Source organism: Ursus americanus, chromosome 10 (genome assembly GCF_024610735.1).
Source record: "Ursus americanus isolate L20-20 chromosome 10, mUrsAme1.1.p, whole genome shotgun sequence".
Taxonomy (NCBI): domain Eukaryota; kingdom Metazoa; phylum Chordata; class Mammalia; order Carnivora; family Ursidae; genus Ursus; species Ursus americanus.
This window is the reverse complement of record NC_142136.1, coordinates 72,036,095-72,055,396: the sequence shown is the minus strand read 5'-3', so window position 1 is coordinate 72,055,396 and position 19,302 is coordinate 72,036,095. Positions and strand designations below refer to the sequence as shown.

The 19,302-nt window shown below is 39.5% G+C and overlaps 1 protein-coding gene across 4 annotated transcripts in view; it reads left to right on the top strand.

Annotated features, from left to right (window-relative positions):
* Positions 1-19,302, top strand: part of WASF3 (WASP family member 3) — a 124,126-nt gene that overhangs the window by 46,750 nt on the left and 58,074 nt on the right. For 3 of the 4 annotated variants that reach the window (XM_045797070.2, XM_045797069.2, XM_087865227.1), the window contains exon 2: positions 9,697-9,790. The gene's annotated coding sequence lies outside the window, so the exon portion shown is untranslated. Of the gene's footprint in view, positions 1-9,696; positions 9,791-18,318; positions 18,411-19,302 lie in introns of those variants that run through there. The other variant, XM_087865228.1, reaches the window with a different exon arrangement.

Here is a 19,302-nt window from a genome sequence, read left to right as displayed (position 1 = left end):
AGGAAGGATATAGAGTCATGGGGAGCTAAAAGCAGCTGCCGCTGCTACCTGTGTTACATTTATCTTTCTCTTGAAATTGTACGGACATGCAGAACTCCAGCTATAAGCCAAAGATCAAAAACAAGGCACTGTCCCTCTTCTGATGCTCATGGCAGGCCAGCAGGTCCCTGTGTAGGGATCCGTGGTAGCAGTGGATGGTGATTGATGTGAGGATGGGTGACAAAGTCAGGGTCAGCAGAGCTAAGGTGGAGCTGGAAGTTAAAGATGTGAGGCCTGGCATGAACGGAAAGCAGGTGAATATCGGAATCAAGGAAATAAAAACACAGGTAACCAGTGAGTCAGGTTCACAGGTGCTCAATAGGTACAGGAGAACAGAAGAGACTCAGACCACTTAAAGAGTAAAGCAACTTTAATCATTGTTAAGAAAACCTCTCTTTTTTTTTTTTTAATTTATGATGGCCTGGTAATGGCTTCCAGGAATTTCTCACCGAGTTGCAGCTGGGAAGGCAGAGCCAAAGCAAAGAGCAATGCCATAGTTGGAAAGTTAGGAAAAGAGAGACATTTGTCTATTTGATGGTTCTTTGATAGGTGGCATCATACAAAAGAATTCATTGTCTGCCTGTTATATACATGATTCTAGACATTAAGAAATATGAGATTCAGTTTTTATCCTCACGGGGCTTCTCATTGAGTTGAGAAGACAGAGCATTGGGCATCCCAAGGCAAACCACAATGGGAAGCAGATGTGTTGGGTAGCACCTGGGTGGTACTTATCATGAGCTCTGTTGGAGTTGTGGGGAAGCGGTGACCTGGCTGGGCTGGGGGGTCCAGAAAACCCGGTGGAGGCCCGCAGAGTGTGTCTTTGAAGGAGCTGCGTTTGGAATACAAGGTGGGAGTGAAGGTGAGGAGAATGGGTGTGAGCGTCTCCTCCAACTTCAAGTGCCATTTCAGTCTTTGAGCTAGCTTCCTAATTCATAAGATAATTAAAGTAATTCCTGCCTTTCCTGTTTGTGTTAGGATAGTTGTGGAGATTAAATGAGATGATTCATGCGAGAAAGCCCTTTGTAAGTGGCACAGTGGGTTCAAATTGCCATTTGCAGTGGAGAGCCTGTGGGATAAGGGCTTTGTTTTAATTCATTTATCACATGTAAATGAGATTGTACTCTTCAATCAGAGGTGTTTCATGAAGGTCATGATTAAATGTAAAGGGAAAAGGTCAAGGAACTGTTTTTAAGCAAGGTTAGTATATGTCTGAGATTTCACTTATAAACTTAGAAAGGATAATTAGTATTGAAAATTAATGTTTAATGTGTATCCGAAGTGTTTTACGTTTTTGGTTAATAAAAAGAGGAAATCTATTTCAAGACTAAGTTACTGAGCTATGAAAAAAATAGAAGGCCATTTAGTAGCAAAATTACACGATGCTTCTCATTCTGCATTCTGAAGCAGACTATTTTTAGCATCTCTTTGAATCAGTGATGAATTCCAATTACAGGATTCAGTAATTAAAGCAGAGAAAAATATAACATCGTTTAGGCAAGAAAATCTTGAATTGGATCTCTTTCAACTTTGAAGCTATTATGTTCAGGGGCCTCCCCAGAATCATTGGTTTGTCATCTTTTTGGGGTCACAAGCAACAGGAAAAGTGCCAGAACATCAGCCAAGGACACAGTGTCCCACTTTTAAGAAAGGAAGTTTTAAAAATTCTGGGATTCTGGGATGTCTTAATGGGCAAGTGTGTTGTATCTCTTGTTGTCTGCAGAATTCTGGAACAAATCTTCAGGGACCCCGTGGCCTCACCCTGTTTTCCCCAGCCTTCCTGTTGGTCAGCTCACTCTCCCACTGGGACCACTCTCCTGCATCTGTCCTGCCTGCTCCTTTCTTTCCTGCACTCTCAGGCTGTCTCTGAGTGTCGTGAAAGAAACTGCCTGATGGTGCCAATTGGTACCACTCCACATTTGTATTTAATGGTTGTAGATTGTTCCATAATGTTGCTAAACAGCATTTAAAAAACTTTGTCGTAGTCAGCAATCTTTCCTCAAGCTGGAAGCCTTATTTTATCTTGAGCAAGTTATTTATCTCTTTATGCCCCTTGCACAAAAGCTCATTAACCGTTCGGCTAAATTGAAACGAGTGTTCTGTTGACCCAAATTCTCCTGCTCTTTGCTTGGGTGAAGCCCAGCACTTAAAGTGGTGACCCATGGGGCCAATACAAGGTCACCAGATACAAGGCAGGTCCAACTACCCAGGTTGAAGTAGGTCAGGAAGAGGCAATGTGATTTTTTTTTTTTTTTTAACCTAGGCATTCAAGAAAATTCACTTATTTGGCAGATGTTTTTTGAGTGTGGGCTGTGGGCCAAGCACTGAGCTAGGTACTAGGAATTTAAAAAATGAAAATGAAAATGAAAATGAAAAAAATTCTTATAGTGAACAGTGGAGTTAGGTGTCAAAAGTGTTAGGGCTCACGGGTGGCTGCCCAGGGCCAGACCTCTCTGCCATGAACTTTAAAAACATCAAACAAACAGACAAAAACCTCAACGTTTTCAGTAGGCAGAAACACCATACAACTAGATAATCCATTTTTCCTTTGAAAATGGATTCCATTTACTATGAATTTCTGAACATTTCAGCCTCTAAATTCTTTGATCTCTTAGCAGCTCAGTGCATTGCTGTGATAATGAATAAGTAGGCAAGTTTAAGAATAGAACTAAATCTGAACTTCTTCGATCATCTTGGTTTTAGGTTCTCGTGTGCTCATGTGTTCACTCACTATTTGCTTTCTCCAGCGGTTGTTGGGAACTCGAGTCTCTGTGAAGTCACGAGGGTATAAGGATGCAGGTGACCCTCCCAGCCCTTTGAAGGGCCCTGGTGGACAGGACGGTTATAATTAATGGTGGTGGTGGAGAAGTAGTAAGTAGTAACAGCAGTGATTGGTGCTCTTTATTGCTTATCACGGGCAAGGCCCGGAGTGTCCCGTGGATTAGCTCACAGAACTCCCACAGTCTCATTTTTGTGGTTCAGGAAACGTAGGCTTCAATAACCCGTCTGGCATGTTGGAGTGTGTAAGTTAAGTTAGGGAAGTCGGTGGGAGCTCAATTGTGGCTTGAGAGCCCACCGCACTGTGGCATTCGGTACTGCCCCTTTGGTTGGTGGGCACAGAGAAGGGGAAAGTGGATGCCCTGGGGAAGCTGAACAGTGCTTTGCAGTCCGCTCACTAGGAGGGCCAGCGAGCAGGGAGAGGCAGGTGCAGAGAAATGCAGGGCATGATTACAGCTTGGGAGAAAGGCTGGAGGCCGCTCTGCAGAAGGGCAGTCTGGGGATCCTACTCCAGAGTGGTGGGGCAGAGAGGAGTGTTCTAAGGGGGAGTGTGCCAAGTGTGGCGTTAGCTCCCAGAAGAGAGAACCAGTGGAACAAACCTGCAGGCTGGCAGCGTCGATGGGCAGGGCTTGCTGCTTCCCTCGGGCCACATCTGGTCCATGTCGTTCTGAGCACTGCACCTCCTGGAGGACAGGCCAGAGAGCACCTGGGAAAGGCTGGAGGGACGGGAACATCTAATTCTGCCTTCAGATACATGGATATGTGCAGCAGTGAGGGCGTGGTAGATTCTGCTTGACTTCAGGGAGCAGAACAGAGCATTGGTTTGCAGTAATAAAGATGTAGGCTTTAACTGAATATAAAGAAAGCCTTATTTCAAATAGTGTTTCTTAAGGAGTGGGATTCTAAACTCACGGCTTCCCTCTCCCTGAACAGTGTTCAGACAGGTGGGTACAGGGAGAGGGTGGAGAAGAGCTCTGTGCTGCCTGGGGGCGGTGGATCTCTGGACCCCTTCTCACACTTGCCCATGAGTTTCTCATAACTTCCCTGGAGACGGGCGGGCAGATACACGCTTTTCATTTAATGAGCAGCTCCCGACCCTGACTTCCTCCTGATGTCCTAATATTGAAGTGATGATAGAGCATGTATCTTTATATTAACTTTGTATATTCTGTGCATCTCAGAAGATAGTAACCAGTCTCTTGGTGTCATTTTGAGCCCCATGAAGATTAGAAGTCCTTTCCTGTTTATTACAGCCGGTACTAACCTTCTCTTCTCTTGCCGCGTGTTGCCACTTAGCACTTTTGAACTTGCGGTGCAGTGTATTTCTGTATATAGGCTCACCTTTGTCTGACTCATGGTTGTATTTCTCATGTGTAGTAGGATAGTAAGTGTTTGAAAGGATGGATGAGTGGTTGACATGACCCAGATCTTTATCTGGCCTATTCGATTCTTGGACCATTGTTAGCCCGGAGGTGTGGACCAGCTGTGGATCTCTGCAAAAGTCCTGTCAGGAATTGATCGTTCATTCCTCGGATTTTACCTAGGTAGTTACACTGTTCATTAAGTTAAGGGGAAGAAAATATTGTTTTATGACCCTTGAATTAAGGTCTGGGAAAAGTTCTTTTTAATGAACAGATTACTCAAAACTGGGAGAATTTTTCATTTGCACTCATAATGTGGTTTTATTAATTATTAAATACATGAACGCGGGGCACCTGGGTGGCACAGCGGTTAAGCGTCTGCCTTCGGCTCAGGGCGTGGTCCCGGCGTTGTGGGATCGAGTCCCCACATCAGGCTCTTCTGCTATGAGCCTGCTTCTTCCTCTCCCACTCCGCCTGCTTGTGTTCCCTCTCTCGCTGGCTGTCTCTATCTCTGTCAAATAAATAAATAAAATCTTCAAAAAAAAAAAAATAAATACATGAACGCGAACCTGGCTAAGAGTGTGATACACATAGGTGACCAGTGAATGTCAGCTAGCTGCAGTTATTTCTGTTTTACTCATAGCAATATCTGTTCTGAGACTTGTTTCATACTTTTTGTATTTATTTACTCTTTCCTACCAGATAAAGCTTTCCGGAGGCCAAGACCTTGTCTTATTACTTAGCATTTTTGTTTTACCTTCTACAAAAGAACTCACTCATACATCGAATTGAATTGTGGGGCCAGCTAAGTGTGTCCCTGCCGCCTCTGATTTCAGAGATGTAGGACTGACTGTTCCAGCATTAGGAATTGGAGCACAGGTATCCACCCTGAGAGGCCAAGGAGGGGAAACACAAGACTGCTGTTTTGCCGTGTTTTTAGACGATTCTAGCTAAAAGCATTCATATTAGACATTCTGAAGAGATCTGTTTCTCTGAAGCTAACCGAGACTACAGATTCTAATGTGCCTAACAGTCTTGTAAATAGAACTTTATATGCGAATAGTTAAGAACACTGACGACCTGGGGAGGGAGGAGTTTAGAATTTGAGTCTGGTTAACAGGGTAGCCTTGGAAAGTGCAGCAGAGCAAAGCTCTCTGGAACTCGCATGGGTGTTGTAATACATGGCAGCTTCTCCTTTCTGGAAAACTAGAGTTTGGAAGCTGTAGGGGAATGGCAAGGACCAAAATAGTAAACAAAGCCTAGTACAATCAGATTAGGATAACATTGGCAGATTAACAGTGAGTCATTGGGACACAACCTGTTCTCAGGTTTAACGTTCTCCTGTCACAGAGTTATTTATCTCATATTGACTTGGATGTTGTGGATAACTAAGATAAAAGGGTATATTACTAGGGACAACTTTATTATCATTGACCTTTTAAAATGCTCTGTAGAACAAAATTAGGTGTTTCGTGAGATTAAATTCAGTCATTTCTTTCAGCAGAATATAGAGGAATGTAAATTGAACATCAGCTGAACTGCTTAAGAGGTGAATGGTCTGTAATATATTTGTAATGACCTGAGCTCATCATAAGCTGTTTGGTCCTCATCCATAAATGTGTTTGGACACATTTTACTAGTTACTTACCTTGGCTTGATTATCCTTGGTCTCTGATTATTCCTTGCAATAATTTCATGATACCATTTTTTCTTTTCTTTCTTTTTACACCACATAGCAAAAGGAATTTTAATTCAGTGGTATTTTAAGAATTAGACTGAGGTCTAGACACAGCATGAGGACATTTCGATGCCATCATATTGAAAGCAGTATTCAAAACCTGAAGGAGCAGGGATAAGTACCTCTTTGAATGGAATTTTATTTTATTTATTTATTTTTTAAGATTTTATTTATTTGAGAGAGCAAGAGAGTATGAGCAAGGCAGGGGAAGAGGGAGAAGCAGACTCCCCATCGAACAGGGAGCCCAGTGCTGGGCTCAGTCTCAGGACCCTGGATCATGACCTGAGACAAAGGCAGATGCTTAATCCACTGAGCCACCCAGGTGCTCCTGAATGGAATTTTAAAGGGAGGAGTCCTTAAAGATCATCCAGTTTGTTTCTCTGTTCATTGGCTTGTTCATTCATCTATTCAACAAATATCTGAGTGTTCATATATCTTTCTCTTGGTATTCCTTTCCCCAGATACTGGTAATAACCCCTCAACTCAGTATCTCAAACCTGAATTGTTAAGAGCTGCACTGTTCAGTACAGTAGCTGCTAGCCATGTGTTGCTATTTAAATTAACATTCATTAAAATGAAGTAAAATGAAAAATTCAGTTTTTCAGCCACACTAGCCACCTTTCATGTGCTCAGTCAAGTGCTCTGTGTGGCTGGAGGCTGACATTTGGATGGTGTTCATCTACAAAACACACCCATCATTGCCAGACAGTGCTGCCTTAGTGGTCCTTGACTGTCTGCCGAGAGACATCCTAGCATCCCATCCACTTCGTCACCCAGCACCTCTGTCGGTCAGGTTTGTTCCCTTTAAAAAATTCTCCCGTCTTATTTTAGGTCATCATCCTCTGTCCTCTGAATTAAGGCACCCGTGTTACCAGGGCTGTGATGTCTTTGCTCCCTCCCTTGTGCTCTCTTAATACCGTGTATACACCTTTATCACACTGGATGCGCATTCCTTGTTTGTACAGTTTTCTTCTGGTGGACCAAGAGGTTGTTGGACTTGTAGGATTGGGCTTTGATCTTCCAGGGTGGGGACACACACACAGTGCCCGACACATGACACAATAAATAAGTGTTTATTGAGCAGCTAGAGAGCTGAATGGGTGGGGGGAGGAGGCTGTACTAGGTTGCGTTCTGAAGGCTAGGCACAACTGGGATGTGTGGAAGCGAGAAGGTGGCCTTCATGCTGGGGGAGCATCATGGATGCAGGGCCGTTGGTAAGAAATTACAGGGCAGCTGAGCTCTTAGACCACGGCCACGGAAAAGCTTTTTCAGTACCACCTAGAGCTTAACCATGGGACATAAGTAGAATTTCAATTCTGGTGTTGCATATAAATGTGTTTCCCTGACACCTCTAAGTAGAGGTGCTGGGTCTCACACTTAATAGCCTTAAACTGTAGCTTCCAAGGAGTTAAAGATAAGCTCTACCCTGTAAAATTAAGCAACACACTCACAAAGTCTAGTTGATTCTTCAAGACTTTTCTGGTTCCCAACTTAAGTAAGACATGGTAGCAGCAGAGCAGGAGAGAAAAATGCGTGTGCCCATGTCCAAAAGAAGGCCATCTAATACAACAGTGCAGAAGAGTGACCGCAGCCAGACAGACCTGTCCTGACCCTGCTTCTTCCAAGCTGTGTCATCCTGGGCATGTCCCCTTCTGGCCCTCGGTTTCTTCATTTTTCGATGGAGATAGATATTAGCTGTGCATTACCTGTGTTGTGAAGGTTAAGTTAAAATGTATGTGACCATGTGTGAACACTGTGTTTAATCCTGAGTAAAGCATTCACCAAGTGATAGCTATTAACAAATTAATAGTACATAGCATTTCAGGCAAATGGGAAGACTCACAGTTGTATTTCCCGAAGGAAGAATTAACACGTGATTGCTAAACACAAATGGTCATCCAGAAAACACACATGTCAGACCCTTTCCTTCACAGTTAGCTAGACAGAACCATGAAATGTATAGTGCTAGTTACTTTCAGAATCATGCAAATAAGGTGATCTGGTAGAGGTAAAATTTGGTCTGGATAATCAAAAACCTAGGGCTAATTCTCTGTGTTTGGAAATAAGGTGATCACTAATGCAAATTACTTAGGAAAAACTCACTCTTCTCTTTTACTTTACATAATCAAGAGCAGGCTGTACAGCTGCTCCTAAGGAAGGGGAAGAAAATTATGTGCTGCTTTTAATTTTAAATAAGCAAACTAGTGGGACGTGTATAAATTAGAGGATCATTGAATGATCTGTTTTTTTCCCTCTTTTCAAAATTGTAGTGACAGTCTTAACTGTGTAGGTTCTCATCCACCGGCCTGCATATAATTCATGCATATCCAGAGAATCCTTTTAGTAGACTCAGAGTTGCTTTCCCATTCGGAAATTGCACACTGCTCCTTTCCTGTGCCTGCACGGCCTTTGCCTGGCCTCATTCCTCCCTACTCTTTGTCCTGCAAGAAGCTGTTTGATAGATCCCACTCCACTGCCTCGCTCTTGCTGTCATACAGCTCCCTTATTGTATTATAATTATTGGCAGGCATTCGTCACCATCACAGGACTGTGAGTTTTGATGAGCAGGCATTTTCTTATTCATTTTTGTGTCTGCATTGTTGCCTTAACAATGGGGGACTTATTCACACAAGATGCTTGGTAAAGTTTTGCTGAATGCATAAATAATATTCACCAAATTTTTCTTCTGAGTATTCTTTCTAAGTAAACCATAACTCCGGGTAGGAAACTCTATCATACTTTCTGGTACCGCCTAGCTCCAGAACATTGATAAACAATATCAGATTGCTTTACAGTCTTGCTGGTATGAATATCAGTTATTCTGGAAACACTTTTTAGGGTAGATTCAGCAAGTATTAAATCTTTGTTACTGTTTTATCCACATACGTTCTATTAAAGTATTTATAAAGGGATCACGGACTCTGGGAAACAAACTGAGGGCTTCAGAGGGGAGGGGGGTGGGGGGCTGGGATAGGCCGGTGATGGGTATTAAGGAGGGCACGTATTGCGTGGTGCACTGGGTGTTATACGCAAGTAATGAATCATGGAACATTGCATCAAAAACTAGGGATGTACTATATGGTGACTAACATAACATAATAAAAAAATTATTATTAAAAACATAAAGGGATCACCAGGATTTTTATTGAATTTAAATAGATTTTTAAAAAGATTTATTTGTGTATTTTGGGGGGGTGTGGGGTAGGGGGAGGGGGAAAGAGAATCTTAAGCAGACTCCATGTGGAGCTCAGAGCCTGATGCAGGGCTCAATCCCATGACCCTGAGATCATGACCTGAGCCAAAACCAAGAGCCCGCGCTCAACCGACTGTGCCACCTGTATTTAAATTGACGCACCCCTGAATTTAATATTTTTATGTGAAAAATTGATACCGCTGCTCTTGTCTGACAGAGTTCTTGTGTGAATCATCAATGTTCTGTTCATTGTGGGCACTAAGAAAACCTTAAATATATGTGTGTTGAATCTATGAACTGAGCAGTTCAGTTGAATATACCGGTAACATACTTGGCTTTTTGTTTTGCTGCCCCTTAGCTATTTACTATGATTTCTTGCAGTTAATTTCAGAGCTTATTCCAGGATAGGGAGTTGGAATTATACAGGAATTCACATACCTTATTAGCTCCTTGCTTAAACTAATTAAAAAAACTAGTTCAGGGACTAGAACTCCCTTGATGAAATTGTTGAAATGTGAAATTTGAATTTAAGACTTTCTTGAAGACTTGAATGCATTTTACTTACTGTTATTTAATTTTTTTTTCAGTTTTAATTTTGATTGCTTTACTATTGATATCTGAGCCAAAGTGGTGATGCTACCTGAGGGGAATTTCTGCAGCCCGTAAGTCAACAGTTATACGGTAAGAATGTGTGCCTCTTATCCTTAAAGCCATTTAATTTCTGTAACATTATAGTTCAGAATTTTAATTTGAAATAGAATACTATAAAATATTCTAATATTTCAAAATATTATATATTAATATATTTTAACTTGTAAATATTAACAGCAGATAATATTTTAGAGGCTTAGATCCTAATCAACAGTTCAAGAATCTGAAAGAGAAGAAACGTAACTTGATATATTCATTTCATATTAATTTTTGTGTGAGAAACAAATATGGCTGTATAGTTTATGACTTATTAAACTGGGCTCTCATTTTTCCTTCCTACATATTTTCCCATTTGCTTTTTATTTCCTGGGGTTTAACCAGTTCTTTATTATTTGATTTTTGTTAATAATGAATGGATATGAGCAGTCAGGATGATAAAACTTAAACCTAGTTGGATTTTACTACAACTTACTCTGAACTGAGGTGGTGTTGATTCCAATAGTGGCTAAAATGAGGTTTTGAATTATTTTGAGATTTATTATCTACATTGCTTTATGTTGAAGGAATAATTCAAGAGTAATGAGACATGGCCAACCTGTAAGGCGAGTTACTCCTTTGAGCTTCATTTTCCTTGTAGAAGATGTCTGTCATTTGTTTTATAGAGTTGTAAAAATCAAATGAGATGATCTGTGTGAAATCTTCTTTTTCTTCCTTTTATTTACTTATTTTTTTGGAAGGGTAGTAGGGAAAATAACAAGTCTCTTGATTTTTGAGGTGGGCTTTAGAGAGAACAGAATGCTGTTAATATCCCTTAGAGGAAAGGATGCTGGAAGACTTATCTTCACTTCTTTCTCACCTTCAGAAAACTGATTTTGATTTTCATACTTCCACTTTACAGGTGATTTTTCAGGAATATGTCTGTATTTTTTGACTATAATGAAACTAAGCTAGAAATCATTACCAGATTATCTGTGAAATCTCCAAATATTTTGAAATTAAATATCACATTCTAAAAGTCCCATGGGTCAAAGAGGAAGTCACAAGGGAAATTAGAAAATATTTGGAATGGAATGAAAATGAAAATACAACATATCCAAATATATGGGATGCACCTAAAGCAGTACTTCCAGGGGAAATTTATAGTGTTAAACTCTTATAATAGGAAACAGAAGTTTTGAAACAATCTAAACCTTCACCTTAAGAAATTAGAGGGCGAAGAGCAAATTAAACCCAGAACAGAGAAGTTACCAAAGATATGAGTGGAAGTCATTGAGATAGGAAACAGAAAAACTGTAGGAAAAAAAATCAGTGATACCAAAAGCTGAGTTTCTTTATGAAATCAATAAAATTGATCAACTTGTGTTTGCACTAATCGGGAAAAAAAAGAGAAGGCAAAATGTCTAATATCAGAAAAGAGAGACTATCAATATAGATTCTATGAAAGGAAGTTAAAGGGAATATTATGATAACTTAGGTAAATGGACAGATTTCATCAAAGTCGCAAGGTATTTAATTTGATTTCCATACTTTACAGGTAATTTTTCAGGAATATGTATGTGTTTTGACTATCATGATACTAAGCTAGAAATCAGTATCAGATTGTCTGTGAAATCTCCAAATATTTTGAAATTATCACATTCTAAAAAAAATCCTTTTAGAAGGAATGGATAACATGCATAGCTCTTTATTCAAGAAATTGAATTTGTAGTTAAAAATCCTCCCCCCCCCCCAAAAAAAGCTCTAAGCCCAAATGGACTCACTGGTGAATTCTACCAACTTATTAAGAAAGAGCTAAAACCAATTATAGACAAAATCTTCAGAAAGTAGAAGGAAGAGAACACTAATTTATTTTAGGAGGCCATTATTACTCTGATATTAAAAAAAAAACAAAGGTATTTCTCAACAAAATACTAGCAATTTGAATACAGTTTATATAAAAAGTATAATACATCATGCTAAAGTGCCATTTATTCCAGAAATGCAGGATTGGTTTTTCATTTGAAAATCAGTCATGTAATTCATAATATCAACAAACTACACAGAATTCTTCAAACCTGTATGAGATCATCTCAATAGGTGTAGAAAGAGCATTTAACAGTATTCATCATTTATTCATGATAAAAACTCAGAAAAGGAGGAGCTTTCTCAACTTGGTAAGAGGTGTCTATGAAAGACCTACAGCTAGTAATTACAATTATTGGTGAAAGACTCCATGTTTTTGCCTGACATTGGGAATGAGGAAGGATGGTCACTCACCATTCTTACTCAGAATCGTCCTGGTCAGTGCAGTAAAGCAAAAAAAGAAAGAAAAGGCATATAGACTACAGAAAGAAGAAAAAATTAAAGTCCCATGGCAAGGGATCTGAGAAGTGAGCTTTTAGTCTTTTAGTTTCTGATATAGGGAAGGAGACAGTGGAGGTGGGAATGAATGTTGAATGTCTTTAGACAGTATTCTACATTTTGGTTTCTGTGGTTATGATCTGAAAATTGTAAGAGCAAGGCCACATTTATATGACTTGTGGGTTTAAGTTACTGTTTTCTCTAAAGTTAAAAGTCAGCATAATCTGTTGGGAGAGTCTTAGTTCAGCATTTCTTCTTTCTGCTAATATAACCAGAAAACTTTGTATAGTACTTAAAAGTTATACATTGGTTGAAAGTTCATTAAATAGCTCTTGTTTTTTGATTTAAAGAAAGAGGCTATTTGAAACAATGCTAAGATGTCCTTTTAAATTCTAAGAGGGCATACAAAGTTACTTGTTAAATCTATTATAACCATCATGTATCATTGGATGAATTAAAGTTCTTTCATATGCTTGTTGTCTATATCTTAGAATACATTGACATGTTCTGTATAATGTAAGCCACATATTATGCCTATTGATTTCTGCTAAGTAATTTCCATATACATATTTTTATGATGTTTGGCAGGTAAGAATGGAGGAAACCCTGAGTCCATGTCCCAGTTGCCTGGGATAATTGTGTGGCAAGACAATGTGTCTTGAGATGGTGTTACTGGAATCATTCCTAAATCTCTCATAGTCAAATAGCTTCTCAGTCCCAGTTGAATGCTTACAAATGTAAACAAATATATAGTTTAATAGTTGTGTGCATTTCCCTTTTAATTGCAGTTGACCCTTGAACAGTGCAGTGGTCGCCAACCCCCACACAGTCAAATCCACTTACAGTGTTTGACTCCCCCAAAATTTAACTACTGATAGCCTGGACTAGAAGCCTTACCAATAATATGAACAGCCGATTAACATGTATTTTGTATATTATGTGTAATGTATACTGTGTTCTTACAGTAAAGTAGAGAAAAGAAGATGTTACTAAGAAAACCATAAGGAAGAGAAAATACATTTACAGTACTGTACTATATTAATAGAAAAAAATACACTTATAAGTGGACCTGTGCAGTTGGAACCCATGTCTTTCAAGGGTCAGCTGGACATGTTATTGACCGTATCAGTTGGTGCTAGATACTAGGTATGGCAGCGTATGGTATAGTAGAGGGAGTGTAAGTTTAGGCGTTAATAGAAAATCTTGGATTCAAATGCTAAAAACATACAGGCTTAAGCTTTTGAGCAAAATCACTTAAATCCTTGATCCTCATTTCCCTCATCTCTGAAAGGAGGATAATCTTGATGAGCTGCTGAAAACATTAAAAATAATACTCAGAGCTTCAAGCAGACAGTGGGTGCTCAAATGGTGATACTAATAGAGGATCTTAGTTGGAGAAATGTTATAAGACTCTGGTATCTGACAGAGCTGTTAAAATGCTGTTGATGTTTTTATCTTCTGAGTGTTTATTGACGTATTTTGTATTATAAAAACAATGCCTTTTAGCTTAATTTAACACTCTGTTTGTAAAATGTGTCTAGTTATCATGTTTGTTACACCTTGAATGAGGAGCTGATGATTTGGGTTTTGTTCAAAAGGGCATTAATTTAACAAATACTTCGTGTGGATTAGAAGTAATAATATTGTGGTAACCAGCATAGGAGCTTTTCATGTTCATCACAATGTGGTGCTGATTAATGGCTTCTTCCTCTCACTGTCCAATAAAAGTGAAAAGGGAGGGAGTTCAGTTTTTTTTAATTTGTCAAGTGAGCATTTGTTTGTTTAATAGGAGTAACATGTAGCGTCTGTGTTCCACTTTGTGGTGTTCCATGGGTCTCCAGGTGAGCCTTCTCCTCGCAGCCCTTTCAGGCAAGCAGGCGGGTGCATGCGATGGCTGCTGTAAGGACTTGGGTTTAGTGGGACTTAACGTGGCTCCTCCAGGCCTCAGCTGTTGGGGAACAGGGGTTTCCACTTGCTGCTCCATCTGCTTCCGTGTGCTGGAAGACTGTTTCTGGTAGCACACTCCCTGATGAGGTTGGTGGGTTCAGAGCCCCTTGGGGTGAGGGAATTGTGTGGGAGGAAAACTTGCCTTAAGGAGCTGAGCTCATTTCTGTTTATGATGCCACTACCTGGCCCTTTGTAAGTACTCTTGGAGGGGTGGCCCGTCTCAGTGCTAAATTTATCTTGTATGTCTGTTTCTTCCACCTTTGATACTTAGTCCTGTGTCTGCGGCTCACAGTAGAGTCATCTCGGCTAGGCCATCATGTTAGAATCTAAGGAGTAATGAAATGTGAGTCATCTCCCAGTTAATTTTCTGTCCTCATTTCTTATCCATCTCTACTATCCATTTTTTGAAGTCTTATGGAGGCATGATTGACATGCAGTAAACTGTGAATATTTAAAATGCGTAGTCTGATCAGTTCTGACATGTGCACACACTCATGAAACCATCACCATCAACAAGAAACTGATTGTGTTACCCACAGAAGTTTCCTCATGGCCCTTTGTCATCCCTCCCTCCTGTCTGTTCCCTACCTCCAGGGCCACCACTGATCTGCTTTCCGTCTCTGTAGGTTAGGTTGCATTTCTGAGAATGTTATTGTAAAGGAAGAACACTCTGTGATGTGTCTCCTGTACTGTAAGTCCTTCATATAACACTACTTCTGACACCAGATGTGTGGGTTTTCCACACATCAGGCAATTTGACAGCAGCTGGGTGTCCTGCAGTTTAACTCAGTTCTGCAATTTATCTCCCTGGAGACAGCATCGGGTCCCCCAAGTTAAGGGTTCTGTGGCATAAGACTGCCCCCTCCTCCACAGCCTGCCCAACTTCATTCTCAAGCCCAGACTGTTCCCTGTGCTTCCGACTGACTGGCTCTAAATTGGGAGTTCCCACAACCCCCTTCCTGGGTTTTATTGATTAGCCTGAGTGGTTTACAGAACTCTGGACACCAGTTTGCTTACTAGATTACTAGTTTATTACAAGATTGTAAAGGATACGGTTGAACAGCCAGAGGTCTGGCAGAACACATGAGCTTTTGTCCCCATGGAATTTGGGATACATCACTCTTCCAACATATGAATGCATTCTGGCTCACCAACCTGGAAACTCTGTTCTTTTGGGTTTTTATGGAGACTTTATTACATAGGTATGATTGATTAAATCATTGGCCTGTGGTGATTGAACTCAATCAAGTCCTTCCCTCTTCCCCAAATTTGGGGGTGGGTGGGACTGAAAGTTCCAACCCTCTAAATCACATGGTAGGTTCCCCTGACAACCAGCCCCATCCTTAGTGGCTTTCCTAAAATCACCTCAGTAACATACTCAGGTAAGGTTGAGAGGGATTTGTTATGAATACCAAAATCATAGTTCTTATCACTTATGAAATTCCCAGGATTTTAGAAGCTCTGTGCCGGAAATGGGGATGAAAGCCAAATATATATATTTCTTATTATAATAAATCACAGTATCACAGTTAAGTAAAAGGAATATACTCTTTATACAGTATATATTCTTTTTTGGTCTGGTTTTTATTCAGCATAATTATCTTGAGATTCATTCATGTTGTTACATGTATCAATAATTCATCCCATGTTATTGCTGATTAGTGGAGTTTATTCATCTGTTGGTGGATTTTGGGGATTGTTTCTATTTTTGGCTCATTGTGGCTACTATAAGTAAAGCTGTATGAACATTAATGTGCAAATCTGCATGTGGGCTTATGCTTTTATTTCTTTTGCATAAAGACCTAGGAGTGGAATGGCTGGATCATATGATAAGTGTGTTTAACTTTTTAAGAAACTGCCAAACTGTTTTCAAAAGCAATTGTGTTATTTTCCGTTTTCTTCAGCAGGGTGTGAGCGTTCCAGTTGCTCCACATCCCTACCAGCACTTGGTATGGTTGGTCTTTCTAAGGTTGGCCATTCTCATGGGTATGTGGTGGTATCTCGTTGTGGTTTTAATTTGCACCTCCTTCACCATGAATGGTGTTGAGCATCTTTCAGGCACTTCATTTACCATCAGTCTGTCCTCTGTGAAGTATCTGTTCAAAACTTTTGCCTGTATATTTAATTGAATAGTTTGCTTTATTACTGAGTTTTGAAGGTTCTTATGTATTCTGCATATAAGACCTTTACTAGATATGTGGTTTGTACTTCTGTCCATTTTATTAGCAATTTTTTCCCTTTTATTCCAGAATGTAACTTTGGGGAGTGATGCAGGATTCATTTATATTATTTTTGGCACTTTCCCCAGTCTGCCCTTCCGAGAGACATGACCTTCTTGACATCCCCTTCACTTTTTTTCTACCTCTTCTTCCCCTTTATGTCAACATATTTGGTCTGTATTCTCTTTCCTTAGGACCAGCTTCTCATCTGTACACGAGTTAATCCCTTCCAGGGTGTATAGCCCTCTCTTCAGGGCAGAAATGATTTTTAATTATCAAATGTGTTTGTTGACTCTAGGATGGTCAGTGCGTTGTTTCTTGAGTCTGGAGATCTGCCATTCTAGTGTTGACCAGTGTCGTTGGCCTGGCCTCAAGTACCCCAGATTCCTTGTCAGAAGCCACAGCAGGGGTTCAGAATCAAAGATGGAAACCTTGGAGACAGACTTACCAACATCCCCCAGTTACTAAATGTTGTTTATTTTTAATTTAATTCACTGTGCTTACTGTGTGATTTCGATTTTTTGAAATTCATTCACTTTTTTTGGTGTTACTTAATTCATGGCCAATGTTTTCGTATGTGTTTGAAAAGAATACATTTTTACATTGTTATGCACAGATTTTTAAAGTACTATCAGTTAAAATTTGCTAATTATATAGTTCAAAATACAAATTTTTTTGGTTTCTGAAAGAAGTATGCTGGCGTCATGTAGCAAAAAAAGGATAATAAAAGTTCACAGTGTGAAACGTGCATTCGCCTTCATTTATTTTACTGCTTTTCACTTGAGTGTCTCTCGTGTCTTATGGTAACACTGCTGTACCTGCCCCCTTTTGTGTTAACATTGACCTGGTGTATTTTTGTAGTTCCTTCATTTTCAGCCTTCCTGCCTATTTTGTTTTGGATGTGGCTTTTGTTTCTAAAAACTGAGTTTGTGTGTTGCTTTTTTTTTTTTTCAAACAGACTTGTGTGCAGTTGATCTTTGAATCACACAGGTTTGAACTGCATGCGTCCACTTCTGTGTGATTTTTTTTTTTTTATATCGTAGAGTACTTTAAATGTATTTTCTCTTCCTTTTGACTTTTTAATATTTTCTTTTCTCATGCTCACTTTATTGTAAGAATACAGTTTATAATACAACATACAAAGTATGTTAGTTGACTTTATGTTATTGGTAAGGCTTCTGGTCAACAGTAGGCTCTTAGTCATTAAGTTTTTGGGGAGTCCAAAGTTGTATGCCAATTTCTGGCATTGCAGGAGGTGGTGAGGCCCCTAACCCTCATGTTGCTCAAGGGTCAACTGTAGTGGGTAAAAACAGTGACGCTGGGTCCATACTGCCTGGCTTTGAATTTAGGCTTTGCCATAAACTGTTATGAGGTGTTGGTCAAGTCTACCTAACTCTTGTTGCTTCAATTTCTTCTCTGCAAAAGGGAAGTATTAATAAATAGTTTCTACCTCAGTTTGTAAGAATTAAATGAGTTAGTATATTTAAAACACATAATAATGCCTGGCACATTATGTAAGTCTTAGCTATTATATTAGTAGATGGGTTCACCCATAAACATTCATTGAAATTATTCATAAGGCCACTATTAGTGCTTTTTATTTCATTAAAAAATTTTTAAAAGCCATTTCCTGCCCACTGCTGAGTTTATTACAGTTTTTTTCTGTAATAGTTTGTTATTGATACATCAAGTATTTTTTAGTTGTTTGCACTAAGTTAAAACAATAATTACACATGTAATGCCTGAATATATTCTTTTTTTTTGAAAACTGGGAACGCATTTGAGATTAAAGTGCTCTTTGACTCTCACGTCCATCCATCCCCATAGAGGTAATCGCTGTTACGAACTTGGGAAGTTTTCTTTTAGACCTTTGGTAGCCTTATCTGTATACACACAAATAAGGGAAATATGTAGTCACTTTTACACAAATGCTGTACTGTTATTGTGAACCTTGCTTTTTTCATTCATCACCATATTTTAGAGATCACTGCATACATATTTACCTTGTTGCTTTTGACAGCTGCCTTTCCTTCTAGTAGTCATTTCCAGTTTTTCACTCCAGCAGTGATGCAGTGAACATTATTGTACGTGAATCCTTGTGCAGAAGTGAAGTGTTTCTCTGAGAAGAATAAGAGGCAGAAATGGTAGGTCAAGGATATGATATTCTTAGTTTTATTAAATATAATCCTTTGGAAAGACAATTTGCCATTATTTACACATCCATCAACTAACTACTATTTACCTTTCTAAGACTTGATAGACACACTTAAATTTTCCCAATATGGTAAGGGAGAAAAATAGTATTTCTCGCGGTTCCACTATTCTGATTGCTAGGGAGATGGGGCATCTTCTTCTCTCTGGGTTGGTTGCTATTTGTATTTTTCTGATGTGAATTGTGTAGGTCTTCCAGCCACACATGCTGATGGCCACATTATGGTTCTCCAGCCACATACACGATGGCCACATTCTGTCTATCCTGTTTGGCTTATTATGTCCTTTAATCTGACCCTTCTGCTTTTTAACTTTTGGAGAGTATCATTTATAGCTCTCTCATGTTATTGCGTATATTTTAAGTGTAGATCTTTTTTTGTCATTTCGGGGGATTTGAAGCTTAAGGAGAAGCCTAGACAAGGTGTTCTTTTATACTCCTCACCTAGACTTGTTTCTCTTTCTTTAGTCTTCCTGTTCAAATTATATAGCTTTTGAAATGATTTCCTATAAACAGTTAATAACAACACACACACACACACACACACACACACACACACAACCTAGTTCTTAACAAATGTCTCATTTTGATTGAGAGATTTACTTAGTATTGCTAGGGCCTAAAGAACAGTAAGTTACCTATAACCAAGTCAAGGAAAAGGAGATGGTCCCTTTCTCTTGTCCTAAAGATTGTGTTGAACTGCAGTTTTCCTTACCGTACCCACACACAACAGCATTTCTCTGATTCATCTTAGAAACTGGGTATATACTCCTCGTCTTCGGCACACAACTTTCTGGCCGATGTCACGTGGAATTTGAGTAACCAGG